Source organism: Pagrus major, chromosome 9 (assembly GCF_040436345.1).
Source record: "Pagrus major chromosome 9, Pma_NU_1.0".
Lineage (NCBI taxonomy): Eukaryota > Metazoa > Chordata > Actinopteri > Spariformes > Sparidae > Pagrus > Pagrus major.
This window is the reverse complement of record NC_133223.1, coordinates 21921801-21926554: the sequence shown is the minus strand read 5'-3', so window position 1 is coordinate 21926554 and position 4754 is coordinate 21921801. Positions and strand designations below refer to the sequence as shown.

At 40.7% G+C, this 4754-nt stretch overlaps 1 long non-coding RNA gene across 1 annotated transcript; it reads left to right on the top strand.

The window, feature by feature from the left end:
* Positions 1-1998: 1998 nt before the first annotated feature.
* Positions 1999-2904, top strand: LOC141002707 (uncharacterized). Its single transcript, XR_012179644.1, has 2 exons — positions 1999-2088; positions 2651-2904. It is a non-coding gene; the product is annotated as an uncharacterized lncRNA (long non-coding RNA).
* Positions 2905-4754: the final 1850 nt, after the last annotated feature.

The window sequence follows — 4754 nt, the reverse complement described above, 5'->3', positions numbered from 1 at the left end:
ATGACAATACTTGAATTCAGCCAAAATGAAGTAGCTTGTGCAAATCTTTCATAATTGCTGATTAAATTCTAATGTGCCCAATAAATCATTAAACTTAAATGGATTTGGGCTAGTTTGATTTATGTTATGTGACTACTTTAAGCATTCGGTGCCTTAATTGAGCAACACTGATTGTATACTTGGCCTCTTGGGTCATTTTCAGTGAAGAAGTTATTGTTAAGGCCCTGATTCGGCAACTGGAAACCACTAGATTACAGACTGTTCTGTTAAAGAACAGTGCAATATGTAGCAAAACTATTGCCAACTCATCATTCACAAAGGCCATTTCAAGACGCTGATGCAATCATGACAAATCATAAACACGTGCCCAGATGCTAACACAAAAATATCTTTTTCCTGCTATCTAGGCTATCTAGTTGCGGCACATTCCCAGTAGGCTAAAGATCCTTCCATCCTTACAGTGCATAGAACACATTTTGAAGGCTGACTGAAATGAGGCGTGTTGCACTGCCTTATTCTGACAGTCAAAACCAACAAAGCACAGCCACTTGCTGAGTCTGGTGTGTTGTTGCCAAGAAATCATGGCATCAGATGATGGCGGTAGCGTCTCAACCACCTGTTCATCGTATGCAGGAAGGATAACACGCTATTTCCTATATGTTTGTAAAACAGATGGCAGAATTCCTTTGCATGTTATTGACAGAGATTAAAGTACAACAAGCTAGGTATCTTGCGAGCTACAGATTGGCAAGCATGAAATTGAAGTAGCTAGCTCAGTTTAAAACAAAGCACTCAAACAACATTTACTCCATTATCCATCTCAGGTGACTGTAAAAAACACCACAAAGGATTCAGCAATGCATTTTTTTTTTATTTTGCCAAAGAAAAAACAACCTTAAGAGAGCAAGGACTGACACTCAAGTCACAAGCTATGAAGGAAGGCTACAGCTTCAAAAAGTATGTCGCTTGGAATGTAGGGAAGCCTTGAAAGTTTATATTCTGTAAGAAAAACTTTTCACAGAAAAGTAATTTTAGTGAGCATTTCAGCCTGCCTCTCTCTGTTATTACTATTTATTATCATTTCTGCAAATCATCCATGCCATGTCCCACTTTAAATGTACTAGGGATCTGTCAAGATTTTCAAATATTTGTAAAATTGTCAAATTAGAAAAATTTTAATAGTTCATGCGACTATGGTTTTGTCTTAAGAGTCGATACTTGAATATTCGCTGAATAGTTCCCAGTGGTTATTGAATAGCATTTTTGCTTGAAATGCCCCATCCTACAATGTACAGGTGTATGTGTCTGTAAATAACTGAGCACCTGCATACATGCAGGCCACTTACAGTAAAAGTCAAGAGAAAACAGATTCACTGAGAATCAGGCATGATTTATGACTGGGTTGTCTACATGTTGTCTTGTATGATGCTTGTTTTGTGTGTCTTTGTGTGTCAGTGTGTGTGTGTGTGTGTGTGCATTCCTGGAGAGATTGTAGGCCTAGCCTCTGGAGACAGACAGCCTGATCCAATATGCCGTTCCATAATGAAAGCTCTCAAGGGAGATCGCAACACTGCTTAGTGGGCTTTGTACAGTCCATTCAATCAGAGGCTGCCAACATGCTGGGATTTAGAGGCAGCCGCCCTCAACACTGACTCTGAGAAAAAGAGATAGAAATGCCACAACAGTGGGGGCAAGACAAAACAAGTTTTACGGAGCTTTGGTGTTGCACTCTTCTGTCATTTTAAATGATAACATTACAGTATGATTGCATCAGGTTAGGGCTGCAACAACTAATCGATAAAATCGATAATAATCGATTATTAAATTCGTTGGCAACGAATTTGATTATCGATTCGTTGGGTAGCGATTAACTTGGCCCGCAGAGCCGTTTGTTTTGCAGATCAGTTGCTGCGTCGCAGCCTGGTCGCAGCCTGTCACTGGCTTAAAAAAAACACACATGGCGGAGGGGGAGAAAACCGCAAGACCGAAGTTGGCTTGGCATGGGAGCACAACCGTAATGCGAGAGCATTTAAAAAGGAAACATGTCGGTGCCATGGATGACGCCGCCGGGGAAGGGAGCTCGGCTGGGTAAGTTAGCTAATGTTACTACAAAATCTTCATCTTGATTTTCATTAAACAAAAGATTAGACTCATGTGCGTAGCGGTGAAGAAACGTTCATATCACAGCAGGTAGTTCGTTTCGTTTATCTAACTGTAATAGCCGCTGTTTGCTCGACAAGATTACCCGGCTAACGTAACGCAATACAAGGCTAACGTTAGCGGCTAAGTTATGCTTGTCAAGCTGGATGGCAAGCAAACAGTGGGTATTAACGTTAGATAAACGAAACGATCTACTTGCTGTGAAACGAACGTTTAGCTGGCCCGCTAAGCTTTCAGTCTGTTCTCATATAATTCTGTATTTAGTCCTGACTCCTGTCCCTTATTTATTGTGCGTGCGTGTGTGTGTGTGTGCGCGCGCGCGCGTGTGCGTGCGTGCGTGTTGTCAAAAGTCTAGTCTGTACTTGCCCTTTGGGTTACTGGCCTTTACATAAGCAATAATAATTAACTAAAACAACAAGGCCTGTATTAAATTTTATGTAAATTAATAATTGTGCTTTTATGCATACTCATACAGTCTTTCTAATTTCAGACAAAAACAACTCACCATGAGTGGCTTCGTGGTGGGGAATAATGCACCATGCACACCACGGCAAGCAGCTGTTTTGACGTCAAGCAATGTAAAATACCTCTTTTTTGTGCACTTTAATTAAAAAAAAAAAAAAAAAAGCCTACCGGTATATCTTTGCACACGTACAGCATACATTTGTATGTTTTTTGTTTTAGTCCATGGCTATTTGAGAAAGAAATAAATGATGCCAGCGATGTGCTGGATCAAACTGAGAACCAACTCGTCTCCTCGTTCTTCTCTTCCCTATAATGTAAATAAAATTAGTGCATTTTTTAAAAATCCGATTAAGCGATTAATCGAAGAAATAATCGACAGATTAATCGATTATCAAAATAATCGTTAGTTGCAGCCCTACATCAGGTGATTGTCTGAAACTGCTGCGCAACGGGCAACCATCTGCTCTGGTAAAACATCCACAGCATGTCCCGTCTACGGTGAAGGTTGTACGGCTCAGTTGCTGTGACAATTGGTTCACTAACCCGGGATGAGATAGTGAAAACTCTCACAGGAGAGAACAGTGTGTACATACACTAAATGGCATACTGTTGGAAAATGACTTCTTGCTGGAGCAAGCAAAACTGCAGTTCTGGCTTGTAGCCAATTCTTAAACCTCTATCTTTTGAATTGTTTACATCAGCACGTATTGAAATAGCTGCACATGAAAACATGTAGACAGTAAAATTGTTCTGCCGCGCTGTAGTGGTGTTGTGGTAAGGATTGATGTACTGTCAAGTACAGCCTTCACTTTTATTCGCCGAGAAGCATCGGCCAATCGATTCACCTAGAGACATTTAGGATCGTTTACATTCAACTGTGCCGATCATCCCTCATATCAGGTAAAAATCCATACTCTTTGTCAGGGGGGTTGGCGTGTGAGAGTGAGAGGAGAGGCAGTGACAGATTGTTTCGCTCACACTCTATTACCATCTTAAGGCAAGTGATTTGACTTTGCATGGGGCAAAGGCTTCAAGATGCCGATCTCGTTATTGGATTTCCTATGATAATGCCATAAAATGTCATCAGCTGGAAAAGAGATGCATCTATCATGCACAAGCAAGTGTCAGAAGTAATGACACCTTATTATTGGAGCTCCCGTGTGATTTCCCTGCCGGTGTACAAGTTTGTGTGCATGTGAGGAGCTTTTAATGTGAAAAGAATTGGCTGAAGAATAGAGGTTGTGGTGATGGGAGTGGAGCCACTGTACTGTCTGAGTCCTTGCTCTTTCTAACCTAAAGGCATAATCTGGTGAATGGTGAGAGATGTCTGCAGCCCGGCCTCATCTGGGCAGAATGAAGATGTCATGCTATGGCTACAGGCTACACAACACTGCTGTGTGTCTGGGTGAACTACTCAACTGTGGGCTGACATTTGAAGTAAAGAGGTGTAAAGGGCCCTCAAAACTATAAGGGCTGAATTGGAAGTAGCACTGAATTCCATCTAGAGGGGGATAAAGACAGATAGCCACACTGAAGCCAATCACTTTGAAAGACACTAAACGAAACTAAATGATTTATGAGCACTCTGGATTTCTAACCTCTCCTGTTCCAACAAAACTACAAATTTGATTCGATATTTTGTTAAAAAAATCTATGGGTAATTTTTCTGTAACTTGAAAGGTGAAGAGGTGAAGTTCATTGTTGACATTAAGATCATTCATGAAATGCTAACCCCTTGGATTTCCATTATGGTACAACTGTGGTATGCACCCAGTGCTTTACCTAATAGGACTCCATGGGATCCCAGTGCTGATTACAAGCCCAATCTTTTAAAAAAATCCAACCCATTTACCAGAATGAATGTTAGCTAAATAAGTTCAAAATGAAATTTTGCATTTGTTTAGGTTCAGTTTTCTATTTCTCTCTTGTCATAACGCTTTGCTTATACTCTGCATAGGTTTGGCACAAAAGCACTTGGTTAGGGTTAGGAAAATGTCATGGTTTGGCTTTAAATACTTGGTATGGTCACTGCAAAAACAAACAGAGATGGTCCGACTTCCTGTAAAAAATAGCAGATTTTGGGCACCAATTAAGGTAATGGAGATGGTTGACCTTCCAGTGAAAACACA